The sequence below is a fragment of the Narcine bancroftii genome, chromosome 5 (assembly GCF_036971445.1).
Source record: "Narcine bancroftii isolate sNarBan1 chromosome 5, sNarBan1.hap1, whole genome shotgun sequence".
Lineage (NCBI taxonomy): Eukaryota > Metazoa > Chordata > Chondrichthyes > Torpediniformes > Narcinidae > Narcine > Narcine bancroftii.
In genome coordinates, this window is record NC_091473.1 from 67,918,488 (window position 1) to 67,939,006 (window position 20,519).

At 39.8% G+C, this 20,519-nt stretch overlaps 1 protein-coding gene across 11 annotated transcripts in view; it reads left to right on the forward strand.

Annotated features, from left to right (window-relative positions):
• ralgps2 (Ral GEF with PH domain and SH3 binding motif 2) overlaps positions 1-20,519 on the forward strand; it is a 486,036-nt gene that overhangs the window by 203,782 nt on the left and 261,735 nt on the right. The gene's annotated exons all lie outside the window — the stretch shown is intronic.

Here is a 20,519-nt window from a genome sequence, read left to right on the forward strand (position 1 = left end):
ATCCAAATAATAAAAACACCTACAACAAAATCTATATCTTCAACAAATGGAGCATAAACCACAAACAAAATTCAAGCCTCATTAAGAATTGTACAATTCAATTTATAACTTTCACCATTATTCCCTTCGTTCTATAACTAAAATAGCAAAATAATATACACCAAAATTACCACTCCTTTCACCTTAAAGTTAAAAAAAATATTTAAAAAAAACTTATCCATCCCATTCACATTTAAATTTCAAATATTCCTTATCTACTGAATAAACTTTACAAAAAAAACCACATCAATTTTTAGTTTTTTAAACAATCAAATACTTTCTTATGCTTTTTTTTTATAAACAAAAAAAAATCCCCTTCACTCTTTAATCTAATAATACGAAAAAAAGGAAAAAAAAAACGGGTAGGAGGTTAAAAATACCCCTTCCCGTCTAAACCGCGCAATGCGGTAATTCCCAAAAAAAAATGGGTGTGAGATAACTCACACATAGCAGATGACTTTCAGGAAATAGTGCCTATCCAGTTCTCTCCCCCAACTCTCACTTCATCTTAAACTAACATCATTATTTAATATTCCTTTTTTTAAAAAAATAAAACATTAGAAAAAAAAAGGACAACTCTTCTTTTAATCAGCTCCAACTGCCGAGTCACCATTACAACCATTCCTTCTTGGAGCACGGCTCTTTTCTTCCATCTCTTGTCTCCTTAGAGATCGCGGCGGACTATGTCTCTGTTGAAACTGAGTAATTGGCAGCTCTTGAGCAAATGCTATAGCTTCCTTTGAAGAATCAAAGAACTTTGGTTGGCAACCATCTTGGAAAACCTTCAAAACAGCTGGATATCTAAAGGTTGCCTTGTAACCTTTCTTCCACAACAACTCTTTAGCAGGATTGAATTCCCGTCATTGGAACATAACTTCTTGACTCAAATCCGCATAGAAGAAAACTCGATTATTTTGAATCATCAAGGGTGATTTTCTCTGTTGTGCATTTCTAATAGCCACTCGTAAAATTATTTCTCTGTTGTAATAATTCAAGCAACGAATCAAAACAGGTCTTGGACTTTGACCTGAAATAGGTCTTCTACGCAAGGCTCTGTGAGTACGTTCCAGTATTATACCTTCCGGGAAATGTTCTTGACCGAGCACCTGTGGAATCCATTCAGTAAAAAATTTTCTTGGGTCTGGTCCCTCCATACCTTCCGGCAAACCAATAATCTTTATATTGTTCTGTCTGGATTGGTTTTCCAAATAATCAATCTTTTTCACCAAATTTTTATTTTGAGTTTGTAAGTCTTCGACCCTTTTGGTCACATCAAAAACTTGATCCCGTATTTCATCTATATTTTCTTCACACGAATTAAATTTATCTCTCACTTCAAGCTTAAAAGCTCCAAACTCAGCCATCTGTTGAGAATGTATTTTCACCAGAGTATTAAACCTAGTACCAAGTTCAGTCATAATCTTGGATAATCCCTGCATTATATAAGATAATTTAGATTCAAGATTCACAAGTCGTTCATTCATAACATTGCTGCCAGATGCTACTGCACATGTGCGAACTCTTTGTTCTAAAGGCTGTTTGGCGCCCTCTTTAGGGGGCTCTACCGATGTAACATAGATCTCTACATCCGAAAGCTGTACCTCTCTCCTGGGATTCATTTCAGGCTGAGACCCAATGTTTTTTCTGTAGGTAGGCTCCAAAACTTGAACTTTTAGAAAATGTAGTTTTTTGATGATCTGTTGTCATTTTTTTTTCTCTTTTTCACCAATTGTACCGTCAGAAGTTAAATTAACAGCACTGAAGTTATCTAAACTTTTAAAGAATTTTAACGGGCATTTCTAGACAAAACAATAAGATAGAGTCAGGAGAGGACTGGAAGGCACGTCTGATCCTTACGCCATTTTGCCACACCCCCGGACCCTATTATCTATCTAAAGGAAAACTTGAAACTCACTTTCCGATGCAGATTCCCCAAATACACAAATGCAAGTGTTGCAAAAACAAAAATGGGTTCAGGTTAGAGATAATGCAGAGTGAGGATAATAATTCTTTGCTGTTTCATTTCATTAAAATCATTGCCATTACTAATTCTAAAAACATGAAAGGTGAAATAATTGAGGATACACTTAATATTCACGGTGTAGCAGAAATCCTTGTCCGTTAGTAGGAGCTGGATGTCTTCTGGCATTTGTTCCAGAAAGGCTTGATCAAACATCAGGCAGGGTTTGTGGCCTTCTGCCAGTGTGAGCATTTCATCCATTAGAGCAGATGAAGCTCTGTCCCCCAGGCCATCGAGGTGCATCAGCCTGGCCATGTGTTGCTGACGGGAGAGACCGTAGGTGCCGAGGAGGAGGGCTTTGAGGGTAACATACTTGCCTCCTCTGGTGGATCATGGATCAGGTTGTCGACAGGTTGTCCACTCTGGCCGCGGTTTCTTCATTGAGTGGGCTTACCATATGATAGAACATCGTGGAGTCAGAGGTGATCTGTCTTAGATGAAACTGCACCTCCGCCTGCCTGAACCACATGCGAGGTCGATGGGTCCAAAAAAAGGGGGGGGGGAGGAGTTTCATGGACACAGTGCTGATTGCCGACTGATCCATGGTTGGAGACCAGATAACATCTGGGCTCTGCAGGGTCACCAATGTAGCAGCTGCTACATGCACAGAAACATACCACAGGATATGTTGAAGGTTTCAGTTGAACTGATTTATTTGAATTTCACACACTCCCCTTAAGGCCAACGTGAGTTCTGTCCCACACGGTGGTGACATCATCACGTTACCTGGGGCGCGAGCTGTGACCTAAGCCATGAGGTAATCAGTAAGCCCCGACGGCGCCATCTTCCTGCAGCTGCCCCGCCAGTGCGGCGATACAAGCGGGGCCAGTTTGCCACAAGAGATGTGCACCACCACAATGGTTAATTTTCTGAACTGTAAATGAGATGTTTTAGCTTTGTTGAATATTCTTATTTTAAAAATATTTTGGGTACCTTTTAAATTGATGTTGCATATTGTGTGCATTTATGAGTGTGCTTGCACAGAAAAGATTTCAACTTATAACAATGATGAATAATTAACTGGGACACACTTCTGAAATAAAATGATGCATTGTCAGATCAGTATATTTAAAGATGGATCAAATTTTAAAATGTTAAATTAATTTTGAAAAATTTAGACATTTTGCAGTCACAGGCCCTTCCAGCCCTAGAGCCTGTGCTGCTCAAATATCCCAACTATATTACAAGCCCTTTATATCTTTGAAAAATGGGAGGAAATCCATGCAGACATGGGGGGAGCGTACAAACTCCTTACAGACAACACCAGATTTAGCTTGGGTCACTGGTGCTGAAAATACATTGATAATACAGTGCCAGTGATTTATTCATTTACTTAAATATGTCGAGGCAGAGTGAGATTCTGTTAAAATAATTCCTGGAAAAAAAAATTGCAAAGAAAAGAGGATTTGTTTTTAAAGGGTGAACATATTGAGTAAAAATTTGTTTTGAGCAGCAAGTCTTTTGATCATTGTCTGGTTTGTCCTTTGGTTTATCTTTCAAAGATTTATGTACACATTGAAAATTTCATGCAGGCATGCTTGACGCCTTACCAGAATTAAAGTCTACAGTACATTTTGGCAGCTTATATCAGTTCTTAGGTCACTGAAAATTATTGTGCTGTCCTCATCCTCAAGGACACGATGAGGCAATGATAGCTCGTGTGGCTGAGGAACAGTTTGTCACATATCAAGTTTGTTGCATTATATTTGAGATTAATTTGTTTTGAGTCATCCATTCTTGTTTTCTGTTTAGAAATTTGATAAAAATTAATTGGCTTAAATAAATGTTTTCAATTGTTTGAATGTTGATGTGGCAATTTCAAGAATCTATTCATCACCAACTGAATATGTGAATTATTAAAATTTTGCAGTGAGTTTGTGCATTTTTTTGTGCAATTGGAAATCCAGGTGTAAAATATGGTCACCTATTTGAAATTTTTTTTTCTTACAACTTTATATGTCATCAAAAACTGTTTAACTGTCTATTTTAAATTGAATTATATCAAGCCTTCTTGAATATTATTTATTTCTATGATTAAGAATTTCAACATGATTTTTCTCATCCAATGTTCGGCATAGATATTGTTGCTGAATGGTACTGTTCAAACGTTTGTGAGAAGTGGAAACTGTTTGAAAGGAATGCAACAAACAAATTGTGGAATTGTTGCAATGCAAAGGGAGATTTAGTTTGTCAAAAATTTATAATTATGATTCTGTGTCAGAACAATTCTGATAGTTTGACTCCCCTGCCCTCCCCTATTGCATGCAGCATCCATGTTCTCATACACTTTATTCAACTCTTTGGGAATGCAACACTCCCCACAAGTGGATTCTATTCATTATGTCTGAACTAATAATTTGAGTGTTCTTGATAACATCCTTGTGTTTTATTACATAAAATGGAGGGACCAGTTTGCATTTTTAAATAACTTTTCAATATCTTTTCATACTCTTAAACTGTACACAACCCTCAAACTTTTTTGTTCCTACGATGTTGTAATCTGATTTATCTTTCTTCTTTATCATTCATCCTAACAAAATGTAAGATGCATCAGGTAAGATAATTGATTTACAGAGCACCAGTGTGCCATTTGAACAGCCTTCCCAGTTCCACCTTCACCTATTTATCCTTTGCCTTCTGCATTGTCAAGATGAGCCCCATATTTTCAGCTAACTTTGTCCATAAAGACATATAAACCCTATTTTAAAAAAAAAAGGTAACTTGTTCCAATATATTTCTGTCACACTCCCTGAATTCTCCAACTATGATGCCTTTCCCTTTCACTAACAAAAATAAGTATTCATTTAGAATCTTAACAACATCCTTTGACTCCATTCACAAATTGCCTCTTCGGGGAGCTGTGGACTTGTGCAGGGCACCAGAAATCGGAGAACACCCCCCATTGAGGGGAGAAGACTGGGAGATAACCCTGCCAGATGTTCATGATGGGTTCAGTGGCTGAAAGATCCACACAGGTTGCGGGCTGTTGACGACTTGTGGTCAAACAACTCACATAGGTTGTGGAGTGCTGGTGATTTGCAGTTGAAAGGACTCAAACCAGGCTGCGGGCTACTGGAGACTCGCTCATGGGAATCAGGTATCAGAACCGGGATTCAAAAGGGTGCTGAGGGCAAAAAGGGCTCCCAAAGGGCCTCGGGCGCTGAAAGCTTCCTGATTATATCGGAGGTATGGATCTGGAGGTCAGGATGCCAATGAATGGAATAGGAGTCTGAGGCTTCAGGATCATTGGAGGCAAAACTATGGACATTTAGTATCTCTGAAGGGATTCTCTTTTGCTTTTCTTTCTCCTATTGTTAATGTGATAGATATAATACATATGTTTTTGGGAGATAAATTGGGGCAGGCTTTTTAGTGTAGGTCAGATATAATCATTTCAAAACAGATCTCATTTAAAATACTGGATCTCTGCTCAAGCTAGACAGGCTGGCTCCAAGAGCCTTTGCAAAAGCTTTGGGGAGTGCCCAAGGGACTTCACTAATGGATTGTCATTTACAAAAAGGCAACTGATGAAAGAACTCATTGGCTGTCTGGAGTGGAGCTTGCTGTTCTGAGGGTCATGTGGTTTTTGCAAGCAGAGAGGGAGAAAACAAGCTTTTTCTCTGAGTGAGAGAAAGGGATTAGTTCTGCAGTTTTACAGTCAGCAGCAACAGCTGGGGTTGGAACAGGATAAGCTGGAAAGCTTGTGGAAAAACCCCATTTTGATGACAGGTTGTGAGTGCTTAATTCAGCTTGGTCAAAGCCTTTATGGTTCATACAAGAGGAGAGGACTGGCTGCCTCATGTTTCACTTGAAATAAGAGAAACAAAAAGTAACTCTGTGGTGACTTGAAAGAAAGAGATTATCATCTGGAAAATCCTGATGGGGCAAGTTTCTTCGGCAAGTCATTGACGTGGCTGATTAAAAGGGATCAGTTTGTGTCCAGGAACAACAAATCTCTCTCTGAAAACCAACAAGAACCAAAGCCTGGTGAACTTCATAAATGTTAAATTATGTGCACAGTATAAGAATTACCTGATACCAGTGAACTTGGAGGAATGAGAAGTGAGTTTGGACTGTGATTCAAAGAATTTTTTTGAACTTACATTACATACACGTGTGCTTAGAATTAGAAGGGGGTTAAGTTAGGTTAGTTAAATTAATAGTAATAAGTAATAGTGTGATTCTGTTTTCATGTTTAAAGATGATTAAAAGCAACTTTGGTTTAAGTAACCATTTGTCTTGGTGAATATCTATTGCTGCTGGGTTCTGGGATCCTCTGGGCTTGTAACATTAGGGGTGATAGGCAATGCTAATGGCAGGCAAAAGTAAATTTTGTATATATTACATTTTTTTTATTACTATGTGACAATAAAAGGAATCTTGAACTTGATTTTGAGTCATTTCTTTCTTTATTTTGGTTGAAAGGGGGAATCTGCTGGTGTATCTTGCTCCATGGAGTTTAACAGAAGAACCCAGTCTCATTAGGATTTCCAAGAGAATCACCAATCAAACCCTGCACCTTCTCTGACTTGATTGTCCATTGATTTATGTGGGGAATATTGAGACAAAGTGAAGTTGTTCAGAAAATATATTGGTTATGGTAATTTAAAAAAAAATTAAATGTTCCAATTTTAATTACTTTAAAAACATTTTGTTTATCTCCTTATTTTTATACATTATATTTGTTTCTGAATGATCGAAGCATTTTGATTTCAATACAAGATAGAGTTGCACCCTCATCTTTGATTCCTATCAAAGCCTGGCTAACATTCTGTGCTCATCACTAGATTTCAGCACCATCCAGGTCTTGGTGCCTAGTTCAAGTTTGAAGTTCCACTGAGATGGGCCTTCGAAATCTGGTATGTATGAAGTAAGCAGCTGGCTCAATCCAGCTTGCTCCAACCAATTGTAATAGAAACAAGCGAGGGAGAGGATCAGGGAGGACTGAAGTGAAAAATGTTAATTCAAGTGAGGCTTCATGATGTTGACTGCTTCAAGCATTTTCTGTTTCTAGTTCTGATTTTCAGCATCCAAAGAGATGGGCCAAGATATTACCCATACTTGTTTGTCATAGCATAACATTTTTTAATTGTTTGAATTTAAATTAAAAAAAAAAGTATGTCATTTGTAAGGCCATCAGGGAACCAAGAGGCAATATACAACCAAACTGGAGTACCAGACAAACCTCACAGACTGTTACAAAGTGAAGTCAGTCACAATAGAGACAAAAATAAATTCCTTCCCAATGAGCTCAATGAATCCTATGCTTGCTTTGCACATAAGGTCACTAAGGTGATGTCACTGACCATAATAGCCTCAGGCACACTGTCGATAAAGTCAAATTTGCCTTTCTGAAAGAGAACCTGGGGAAAGTAACTAACCCTGGCTGTTCCACCAGATTTATAACTTCTCTCTACCGCAGTCTGAAGTCCCCACCCGCTTTAAAAAGACTGCAATTATCCTGGTGCCAAAAATCAATGAAAGTGCCTATTGACTATCACCCAAAGGGTTTGACATCTATCATCATGAAGTGCTTTGAGAGACTTGTTATGGCGTATAATATCTTCAGCCTCCCAGGCAGAAATTCTCCTCATGCTGCATCAGATCCATGGCAGACACCAAATTACTGGCCCACCCTCACAGGCAACAACAACTTTATCAGACATTATTTATCATCCTTCAACACCATAGTTCCAATCAAACATTTCCTGGATCTTGGATTTAATTCAAAAAATTTAAATCTTTTATTTGGAGGTCTCTGTCTCTTGTCGATAGCTCTTGCATTTCCTCTCCACCTTCTACTTGGTCTTATCATTTACAAACTTCTAATATTTCTCCCAATCTTCAAGCCTCTTGAAAGCTGTCCCTTTGATCAGGCTTTCTGTCAGGATTGTCCGGTGTCCAACTTGATGTCTGAGGGAACAATTCAGAGAGTGATAACTTTGTTTTTCATTGTATTTTCAGTAATTTGCAATCAAACTGTAGTCTCATGGAAATATTATTGGCAGGTAATAAATCAGACTTTGAACTTGTTTTGCATAACGTTAAACCAAATCCCAAATCTTGTGCTGTCTCATCGTGAGTAAACCACTTGCACAAGGCTTGGGTCCAAAATGTCAATAATATATCTTTACCTCCTATAGATGGTGAGAGACTGGCTGAATTCCTCCAGCATCTCTGTGATTTTATATGATCACAGAATCTGATCACTTTGATGGCTTATCTTAATTTTTTTTCAGTTTGCAAAGTTTTAAATGCTGTGCTGTTAACATTTAAGGAGTTGTAAAAAAAAAGGAGTTGTAAAAAGGAGTTGTAAAAAAAACCACAAATGCTGGAGGAACACAGCCGGTCTCCCAGCGTCAAAAGGAGATAGATATATTGCTGACATTCAGGTCTGAGCCCTTCTTCAAGGTATAAGCTAAAAAAGCAGGCAGGCATCTGAATAAAGATTGTGAAGAGAAAGGGGGAAGGATGGTAGGGGGAGGAGTCCAGACCAAAGGACAAAAGGTATTGGATATAAAAATAGGAAAGCTAAGAATTGATTTTGGCTTTGTGAAAGGAAATGGGGAAAAGGGAAGAGAGAGAGACAGATAGACAGACTACTAGAGGAAAAGAGATAAGGATGAGATTGGGGGGTGGGGGGTGGGTGGTGGGTTTAACAGAAACTGGAGAAGTCAATGTTAATGCTATCTGGTCTGAGGGTGCCCAGACAAATGTTATTCCTTCAATTTGCAGTTGGTCTCAGTCTGACAGAGCTGAGGTGCTCAATGAAGCAATCTCACAGTCGGTGTCCAGTCTCTCTGATGTAGAGAAGACCACAATGGGGCCATCAGATGCAGTAGATGACTCCATTGTTACAAGCCCAGAGGACCCCAAAACCCAGCAGCAATAGATATTCACCAAGACAAATGTTCCTCTTAATTATCTTTAACTCATGAAAATAGAATCAAACTTTAACTTACTTAACCCCTTTCTAATTCTAAGCGCACGTGTATGTAATGTGTGTAAGTTCAGAAAAGCTCTTTGGTTCACAGTTCAATCTACTTCTCATTCCTCCAAGTTCACTGGTTGCAGGCAATTCTTATACTGTGCACAGAATTTAGCATTTATAAAGTTCATCAGATATGTTTTAAAGTGTTTGTATGTGACCTACTCTAACAAAGCTTTCCCAATTTAACTCCAAAAAACATATCTATATACTCTGTCACACCATGCAGATTCACAACTGAAGTCTTGCTTCACTTGGAAGGACAGTTTGGGGCTCCAAATGATGGTGAGGAAGGATATGTGGGCACAAGTGGAGCATCTCCTGTGGTTACAGGGTTAGGTGCCAAGGGAACAGTTAGTGGAAAGGGAGGAGTGGATGTGGGAGTCATGGAGGGAGCAGTCCATATGGAAGACGTATAGGGGAGGAGAAGGGAATATGTGTCTGGTGGTGGGATCACATAGTAGTGGCAGAAATGGTGGAGGAGAATATGTTGGACATGGAGGCTTGTGGGCTGGTAGGTGAGGACAAGAGGTATCCTGTCCCTGTTGTATGTGGAGGGGGCCAGGGCAGATGTGTGTGTAATTAGACAGTTTCAAGCTGCCTTATAAAATGGGGTTAACTGGGCAATTTGCCTGGTTAGCGCTCCACTAACAAGGCAGCTTGAAAAGATCTGACCTGGTCAACAGGCTCCTAAATCAACCAGGTCCCTGCCCTACCTCGGAGGTAGTCAAGGAACCCAGTTAAACTTACCTAGGTCTCATCCACTGGTGGTTTGAAAACAAAAATTAGCCGACCTGATTATTCTGGTGACATCAGCGCTTGCGTGTGTATGTCACCGGGCAGCATGTTGGCAACAAGCTCAAATGTAGAGGAGGAATTCAGCAGTGCAGGTCAGGAAAGGGAATATTATAACTTGCTTTAAACGTGCTTCCCAGGAAGAGTAAGGTTAAAATCTTTTTTCATTTCATCTGGTGAGTGGATGATATGTCACTCACTATGTCAACATGGGGGCAGGATCCCCCTTAAATTGCCAAACTGGTGATTTAATGGGGTGATTCCCCCTGCAGGTTAAATGTGCTGGGAGCACCTTCGACCCATTAAACACACCTGGGTCCTGGGAGGGCTACCCAGGTGCAGCAGTTTAAAAGGGCCTACTGAGTGTATGCAGGAAAGGGCTTTTTCTTGGTAGTAGAGGGAAAGCCATGTTGTTTGAAGGAGGACATCTCTGATCTGGGATGGATGACCTCATCCAGGGAATGGATGAGACTGAGAAGGAGGAATTAAGAAAGAAATGGAATCCTTGCAGGGGGACAGGGTGTGAAGAAGTATAGTCAAGGTAGCTTTGGGAGTCAGTGGGTTTGTAGCTGTCGAAAGTTTGTTTTCTGAGATGGAGGCAGAGCGATTGAGAAAAAGGAGATTGTTGCATGAGATGAATTTGAGGTCAGGGTGGAAGTGGCAGCAAAGTGGATGAAGTCGACGAGTTCATCGTGGTGCATGAGGCAGCACCAAAGTAGTCATCAATATAGTGAGGGAAGAATTGAGGGACCTTGCCTGTGTAGGATTGCTCCACATAACCAACAAAAATGCATGGATAGCTGGGGCCCATGTGGGTACCCATGGCTACTCTTTTGACTTGGAGAAAGTGGGACGAGTCAAATGAGAATTTATTAAGGGTGAGAACAAGTTCTGTCAGCCAGAGGAGATGGACTGGTTGGGTCTATTGTCAAGAAAGAAACAAAGGGCTTTGGAGATGTATAGCGATTGGATGTCCATGGTAAAGATGAGGCAGTCAAGTTCATGGAACTCGGGGTTGTTAAAATGATGAAGGGCATGTGAAGTATCCTGAATGTAAGTGGGGAAGGACTGGACGAGGGGGGGCAAAACAGAGATCAGATAAGGGGATACCAATTTATTGGGCAGGACCACACAGAAATGATCATTCTGCCGAGACAATTGGGAAACGTTGAGGTTGTAGGCTGTGTTGGAGAGATGACCAGAAGAGATAGGTTCAGAGATAGTGTGCGATACAATGGTTTGATGAATTTTGGTGGGATTCTGTTGGAGGGGTAAGTAAGAGCAGATGTCTGAGAGTTGTCGTCTGGCTTCGGCCAGATAGATGTCAGTGTGCCAGACCACAACAGCTCCACCCTTGTAGGTTTGACAGTGAGCATGGGATTGGTGTGGAGAGTCAGGTGTTCTGAGGGTGTGAGATAGGAATGAGTGAGGGGAATAGTGAAATTGAGACAGTTAATATCTCAGGAGCAGATGGAATTATAAAGGTCCAGAGCAGAGAGACCGAAACAATGTGCCCAGGAGAAGGGAGAAGATTTAAAGCAGGAGAAGGGGTCTATCATGGTGGTTAAGAATCCTGGTTGAGGAAGTGGGTATGAAGATAGAGCCAACGGAAGAATTCAGCATCCTAGTGTGCACGGAACTTATGAGTGAAGGGGGACAAGGAGGCCTCTCCTGAGGACAGTATTCCGTTTCCGAGAGGGGAAGGTCGGAGAGGATGATGAAGACCAGGAAGGGTCAGTGGGGTAGAAGGGGGAGGGGAAGAGGATGGGTTGGATCGAGGTGAAGCATAGGAATGATCCAGAGGAGGGATGGGAGAGTTAGGGAAGCCGGAGGGTGAGAGGGGCCAGAGAGAGAGAACACGATAGTGGCTCAGTTATGTGGGCTGCCGGGAACATGGTGATAGTTTGCATTGAAAGCTCGGTCCTGTAGGCTTGCGGGGTCAGGGTTAGAGTTTACGTCAGAGACTTCATCCTATTAACATTTGCTGGGGTCAGGGTGAGAGTTTGCGTCAGAAACTTGTTGGGTCTTTTCGTGAATTAATCCAAATCCTGCATGCAAAATTCAAACTAATGTTGCCATCTGCAAAATTTCATTTGGCATAGAATCAATCCTCTTCTGCCTTTTCATTTTTGAGGTTGTGTCAGAGGAACAAGGTTAGTGGGACTTGATGGTTGCCTTTTTGTTTCTTGAACTTAAAACTTTAATTGTTCACTTGAAACAACAGTATAATAAATAGGAGATGCATCATATTATCCTTTGAAAAATCAAGACAAGATTGGGGGAATTTTGTGATGGCCATATCAGTGGCTAATATGATAGATTAACATCAGGATAACTTCTTTTTCAATATTTTTATTTACTTTGTAATTTCACATCCAAAAATAGAGTACATATGGATATGTTAAACTCAAAAAGATACATTACACTAAAATCATATAATTTCATCCAAGGTTCTCCACATTTTAATCAAACAGATTATATTATGTTGATATTATATTTTTTTTTTATTTAAAAAAAAAAGGAAAATCTAAACCCACTACCAAGAAAGAAGCTGTTTGGCCAAAAAAAAGAATGACAGAATCTGAGTGATAAATTACCTAATTAGACAACATTTCTACCTTTATAGCAAATCAGAGTATAAAAGTAATTCAAGAAGGGTCCCCACAGTGTTTGAAAATTTAAATTCTAATCATAAATTGAACATCTAATCTTCACTAAGTTTAAACATGACATGACGCCACATAGCCATTAAACTTGAGCATCACCTCCCGCAGAGAGCATCACCACCCGCATAGCCATGAGAGAAATAAAAGATGATACATGTAGCTCAGGGTAGCTAAACTAAAATAATGTCATACTGTGCATCATTTTGCAATCGCAATAGGGAAAAAAAATCTTTATTCCAGCTTAGCCACAGTATTACGTAGTGGATCTTTCTATCTCAATTGCCAGTACTGATTAGGAATGAAACATTTAACTTAGGACATTGGTAAGAACTTCCTATGGTTCAGAACTCCTTTTGACTTGCCCAATTTGGAATTGCTTATATTTTTTTGATCTGAATTAAATTCTTCCAAATGAATGGAAGTGTGATTCCAATCTAAAACTATGGGGAAATACTTTCTGCAAATTTCTTCGACTAATTAAGAAATTGTATGTTGTTCAAATTTTAGTGAAAGAGAAGTTATACATTAAATATAAATGGTGTATTGTCAATACAATTTTTATTTTCAAAGCCTTTTTTAAGTCGTGGTTTGAGATGAATTTTGTATTATAGTAATTTCTGCTGGTCTGGTGAATGAAGTCTTGGAAATTTCATTTGACAATACAATTAAAAGTTGTTGACTTCTGTAGTTTATTGAAAGAAAAGGAATGAATTAAATTTTTTGGAGTAAAGAAAGGTTATTATCAAACACTGAAGTTAAACAAGAAAATCTGCAGATGCTGGGGTCAAGTGCAGTACACAAATGTGCTAGGGAAACTCAGCAGGTCACACAGCATCCAGAGGAAGTAAAGGATAGCCAACATTTTGGGCCTGAGCCCTTTATCAGGAATAGGGAAAAAAATGCAGGCAGATGCCTTAATAAAAAGGAGAGGGGGAGGAGCACAGGCTAATAGGTAAGAAGTAATAGGTGGATATAGGTAGGAGAGTGTAAGAGGAAAAAGCTGGAACATGATGGGGGAGAGGGTAGAGGGCTAAGAAGGAAAGGAAAGGTAGAGGGGAGATGGAGGAAAGGTCAAAATGATAGGGAAATAGAGACACAGGAGAGTGGATCAACAGAAATTTGAGAAGTTGATGTTAATGCCATCTCTTTAGAGACTACCAAAATGGAATACAAGGTGCTGTTTCCTCCAATTTGTGGTGGCCTTGGTTTGGCTTGAAGCCATGGACAGGTATGTCAGTGTTGCAATGGTTTGTGGAATTAAAATAGTTGGCTACTGGGAGTTTCTTGCTGCTGCAATGCAATGCAAAGGTGCTTAATGTGGAAACCATATCGGGAGCACCAGGTGCAGTAAATTACCCTAACAGATTCACAAATGAAGTTTTGCTTCACTTGAAAGAACTTTTTTGGGGCCTGAATAGTCCTGAGGAAGGAGATGTGGGTACAAGTGTAGCTTTTCTTGCAGTCACAGGGGTATGTAACAAGGGTGCAATAAATGGGAAAGGAGCCCCAAAGGGAACAGTCTCTCCTTAAAGTGAGGAGGGAAGAGGAAGATGTGTCTGATAGGATCTGTTGGAGGTGGCAGAAATAGCTGATAACATTGGACAATGAATATTTTGCCTCCCGAACACATTTGGGTATATTTATGGATTTTGGGCTGCTGATCACAAAAATGACCTTAAACATTTCCTATCATGTGCCTTTTTTTAGTTATAACCTATTTTGTGATTTCCAGTCATGTTTTAAGTCTACTATTACATTGCCCACAAACTCAGTGCACACGTTATGCCTTTGACAAAGTTCCACATAAGAGGTTATTTAGGAAGGTTCAAGCATTGGGTATTAATGTTGAAATAGTGAAATGGATTCAAGAATGGTTGGATGGGAGGTGCCAGAGAATAGTGATGGAAAATTGTTTGTCAAATTGGAGGCTTGTGATGAGTGGATCAGTATTGGGCCCATTGTTGTTTGTCATATATGTTAATGATCTAGATGAAAGGGTGGAAAATTGGATTAGAAAGTATGGAGATGATGTGAAGATTGGTGGTCAGGCAGTGAAGAAGGTTATCAAAGCTTGCAGTTGGAATATAGGACAGTTAGAAGAGTGGCTGAAAAATGACAGATGGAGTTTAATACTGATAAATATGAGGTGTGACCAATTATTTATACTTAATATTGTATATAGATATGTTTTAAAGGAGATAAATTGTGGGTTTTTTTAGTGTAGCTCACAAACAAACACAAACACTTCACAACACAGATCTCATTTAAAATGCTAGAGGTCTGCTGAAGCCAGATAGTCCAGGTTCCCAGTGCCTTTGTAAAGACAATAGAAACTGCTTAGCTGAAGGACTTCACAATTAGGTGTTAATTGGACATGCTGTAGAGTAATGGATTATTGTTTTGGAAAGTAACAGATGAACAGACTCAGAAGATTGGGTCTGGTGCTGCAGTCTGTCTGAATGCATTTTGGTGTTCTAAGAAGGTCATGTGGTTTTGCAAGCAGAGAGAGTCAAACAGGTTTTTCTCTGAGTGTGACAGAGAGGGAGAGCGATTAAAAACTGCTGGTTTTCTCCAGTGACTTTTGGAAACTTGTTTGAAAACCCAATTTTGAAGACGGGTTGTGAGTTCTTAGTTCAGCCTGTTCAAAGCCCTTGCGGTCCATACAAGAGGAGATGGCTGGCTGTATAATGTTTCATCTGAGATAAGAGAAACAGAAAAGGAACTTTGTGGTGACCTGAAAGAAAGGTTATCATTTGGCAAACCCTGATGGGGAAATTTTCTTTGGCAAGACACTGAAGTGGTCGACCGGAAGGAATCAGTTGTGAGTGTCCAACGAGCAACAAATCTCTCTCTGGAAACCAACAAGAACCTTCCTGAATGGTAACCATTTGCCTTTTAAGCACCAAAGCCTGGTGAAGATTCATAAATGTTAAATTCTATGCACAGTATAAGAATTGCCTGATACTGGTGAACTTGGAGGAGTGAGAAGTGAGATTGGACTGTGGATCAAAGAACTTTTCTGAACTTATATACACATTACATACACGTGCACTTAAAATTAGAAGGAGGTTAAGTTAATAGTAATGAGTTAGAGTTTTATCCTGTTTTTATGTTTAAAGAAAATTAAAAGTAACTTTTCTTTAAGTAACCATTTGTCTTGGTGAATGCTGCTGGGTTTTGGGGTCCTCTGGACCTGTCACAGAGGTGCTACATTTTTGTAGGACTAGTCAGCAAAGGTCACACACGTTCAATGGTAGATAATTGAGGAGTGCAGTAGAACAGAGGGATTTAGGAATTCTGGTAAATAATTGTCTGAAAGTTGAGTTACATGTAGTGAAGAAAGTATTTGGTATGTTGGCATTCAGAAATCAGCGTGTTTAATACAGGAGTTGGGATGTCATGTTGAAGTTGAATAAGCCATTGGTGAAGCCTAATTTGGAATATTTTTGTATGCAGTTTTGGTTGCCAAATTATAGGAAGGATATAAACAGAATCGAGAGAGTGCAGAAGAGATTTACAAGAATGTTGCCTGGTTTTCAGTGTTTGAGTTACAGGGAAAGGTTGAGCAGGCTGGGACTTTATTCCCTAAAGTGTAGAAGATTGAAGAGTGATTTGATAGAGTTATTTAAAATTATGAGGGGGACAGATACAGTCAATATGGAAAGCCTTTTTCCATTGAGAGTGGGGGAGATTCAAACAAGAGGACATGGATTGAGATTGAAGGGAGAATTTCTTCACTCAAAGGGAGTGTGGAGTGAGCTTCCGGCTTAAGTGGTAGATGCAGGTTTGATTTTAATATTTAAGGAAAAGTTGAATAGGTATATGGATGAGAGAAGTGCGTAGGATTATGGGACCAGGTGGGAGAAGGTGTTTAGCATGGACTAGAAGGGCCAAACTGGCCTGTTCCTGTGCCATAATTGTTATATGGTTAAATGCTGTATTTGGCCTGGACATGTTTAGTCAGGATAGATGCAGACAGGCTATAAAATCAGCTCACTTATATAGATGCTGTGCAATACATTGATATAGGTTGAATACATGTTTTTCAGGCAGTGGCATAGTGAGTGTACTTAACAATAACATTTATTGTCTTTAGGAAGATTCAATGCAGCAGAAATGTCTCGTCAATGTTGCAACAGTAGTGATACATTCTGTTACATTTGTCGCGAGTATATGGTTAATGCTAAATTCAATAAAAGTTGATTTACTGTTTCTCCAAATTCCTACATAATACAACAAATCTGAAATTATCTTTATGTTCAGCTTGAAGTTGTTTATCATAATCCCCATTTTTTTTTAATGAAGCAAACATTTTTGGAAAAAAAATTGTTCAGTGCATACAGGATATTGGATACAAAGGCAGATGTGATGGGAGGTGAGGACAAGCGGAATCCTGTCTTTGTTGTGTTTTGGGGTGGAAGGGATCAGGGCAAATGAGTGGGAAATGGAGGAGATTCGAGTGAGGTCTCAGTTAATGGAAATGAGGGGAAACCATGATTTCTGAATAAGGAGGATTTCTCAAATGTTCTAGAATGGAAGACTTCTCCCTGGGATGCATTGGAAACAGGAATTGAGAGAAATCCTGAATGTGGAGTTTTGTCTGTTTTTTTTTGGTTTTTATTCTGGCAAATCATGTGAAGGTAAAAACAGCACTAGATGAAGCTCAGGCTAAAGGTGGGATGTTGAAAAGCCAGCGGGCTCAACCAAGCTGACACATTACAGTTGGAACAGCAGTGAGGGAAATATCATCTTTATGTGAGTCAAAGGAAAAATACTCCATTGGTGGAGTTTGCACAGTTCACTGCTCAGTGAGCTAGTAATGCAGCAGGTTTACTGCTCCATTAAGTTTTTTTGGGCTTCTGGGTCAGTTTATACAAAATCCCTCTTGAATTTTAAATTTCATCTTTTTTGGAAAGCAGAAGAATAATTTGAAGCACCTCAGTCGGAGTTGCTCAGTTGATCCAAGTTCAAATCTCAGATCTGACCAGCTTCCCTTAGATCCTGGATTTCAGATTCCATCTTTTCCTGAAGGAAGTTTTTGGGTCTTCAATCTATCAAAAATAAACTGAATATTTTTCTGAGGTTAGCAAAGTGCATCAGTCATGTAATAAGAATGCACATGGTAGTTTGGAATATTTTACTGAAGTATAACATGATGAATGCTGAAGAGACAAAGGGGAAATAGGAGAATTGTGGTATTAGGTGAAGAAAATTAATCCTTCCTCCTGAAGTTGCCTCAGTGGGGGTGAAAACAATTGAAGCTCACAAGATCACAACCTGTAAAACAGAACCCAGCATATATTCACATATACATATATATGCCCTCCACAGAGCCCTCCATAATGTTTGGGGCAGAGACATTTTTTTCCTTTATTTTTCCACAGTTTTAAATTTGTAATCAAACAATTCACATGCAATTCAAGTGTACATTCCAGATTTTATTCAAGGTAATTTGTATACATTTTGGTTGTACCATGTAGAAATTACAGCACTTTTTATAGATAGTCCCCTCATTTCAGGGCACTATAATGTTTGGGACATTTGGCTTCACGGATGTTTGTGAGTACTCAGTTATGTTTAATTGCTTCATTGGTGCAGTTATAAGAGAACTAGGCTTGCTTCTTAGCTTGTGATCACCTTTGGAGTCTGTAGATGCTATTTTTCAACATGAGGACCAGAGTTTTAAATTAAAATTTAATTAAAAAAAATTTAGACATTCAGCATGGTAACCGGCCATTTCGGTCCATGGGTCTGTGCCACCCAATTTACACCCAATTAACCTATATCCCCACTACTTTTCGAACGGTGGGAGGAAACTGGAGCTCCCAGGGAAAACCCACGCATACACGGGGAGAACGTACACTACTTACTTACAGGATGGGATTTTAACCCTGGTCCCGATTGTAGGCACTGTAAATACCTTGCACTAACCGCTATGCCAACTGTGCCTCCCCTGTTAATGAAAGTCAAGTAATACATTAAGAGGCTAAATGGAAAAGTCTCTAAATTGCATAATTTTGAAAAGTGAAGCTTTCAATTTGTGTACTTAATGAAAGCACAAGAAGTCATATGTAGTTTATAAATAACTGTTGTTTGCATTTATAAATTGAAGGATAGATTCCATAAGTGTGGATACTTCACTTAAACTTGATGTCTCATACTTTTGATATTTTACTGAATATGCACAGAAAATAACCAGTTTTCCTTGTATTTATCTTTTTTTATTTCTTCTTGTGTTTTGACAACATAGCAGTCACTTGTTCATCCATTCAGGTTTTATCTCAGATGAAACACATCATTCCACTCATATTTATGAGATAATTTGACTTTTATTGATGTAGATTTATTTTTCAGTTGAAGATTATATACAAATGTTGGCTTGTGCTTCTCAAAAGTTGATACATTGGTGTTACGAACTAACAAAGGAACAGCAATGGAAAATTCACCAGACAATAGTAAATTCCAAATAGTAGTTTTTATTAAACTATTAATAATGTTTTTTACCTATCTCTAAACTTAAATCCCACTATGCGCAAATGTATACGCACGTGCATGTGTGTGAGTGAGAGAGAGATTAAATTCAAACCATTACAATTTAACCTTGATTCTGGAAAAAGTCAATTTTCAAGTCCAGTTTCAAATATCTTGTTGACTTGGGTTGCAAGAAGTTTGCACTCACAGCATAATAGGTAGATCCCAACTATAACAAGGCTGATGGCAGGGTCAGCACCAGAACAAGTCTTAGCGGGTGGCACAATCTGATCTTTGAAATCTCGCTCAGCAGGGGCAGGGTGGTGGTGGTGTTGCCCTGCGCATGCCTGTGAGCTCCCTTCCATCATCGGCATCTTGTTTCAACATGTGCCTTAGTCTTCTTCAGGACCTCTTGGGCATCCGCAGGATCCCAGAGCTGTCCAAGGTGTACACTTCACAGAGCATGTCTGAGGGTTTCTATGACCTCTATTAGCATTTAGTGATAGACTGTGATAAACTGTCCCAGAAGCGAGACTTTTTTTATTTCTCTACACTGCCTTTCAAGTTCAGTTCATTATCACCTGTCTGTACATATGCAACCAGATGTAACAGCGTTTGTCCAGACCACAGTGTATGCACATGCATGCATGCACATGCCCATAACTTACAGACACACACTACACACAATACACATACACACACTACACAGCACACAATAATCACACATATGCAACAAATATATGTAAAGTAAAAGTACAGAGCTACCAGTTGCCTACCATGAACCTTCTCCATCAGCTTTCCCGACAGGCAGCAAGTAGGAAGACAGCGCAGGGGAACAGCTTCCATCAGTTTGGAGACTGAGGTCGGTTCGACAGGTCCTCGGCACTGCAGAGTGGATGCAATGCCACAAGCCGCTTCATGGACCCTTCCCACCCCGTGATCTTCACCCATGACTCCCAGGGATTTCTCCTGCTTTGTATTGTCAACCTTGCTGTGATGCATTGTGGGTGACAGGCATACGTGTCTCCCTGGCACTGGCAGAGCAATTCCAGCTGTGTGGGGGATTATGGGTAATGAAGATGGCCATTGATCCTGCTGTGATGCGAGGCTGCAGGTCACAATATCTCATTTGGGGGATGCAATGGCTGAGAGTAAGTGGGGGGGGGGGTTCACAATACTTTGTTTGGGGGGCATTGCCCATGGATGCCCACCCGACTGCGACCCTGGTAGTGGTCCAGTGAATGATAGTGCCCCACCAACTTCCAAGAGTCCCAAATGTACACCAGCTACCCCATTGGGTGTTGTGTTCAAGGTACTTGTCCCTGACTCATTTAATTTGTTCACTGACTCTCATATTTGGCGAGTGACTGGTATTCCCTGACTGGCCCAGAATTCAAGTGCAGCGCTTCTTACCAACAACAGTGCCAGTACCTCCTTCGTCTGCAAGCACGTAGTCCAAGGATATCTGAAGTACCACAGCCATCTCGTTGGACAGCTTCTTCACTACAGTGGCCATTCATGTGGGTGCTCCTTCAGATTT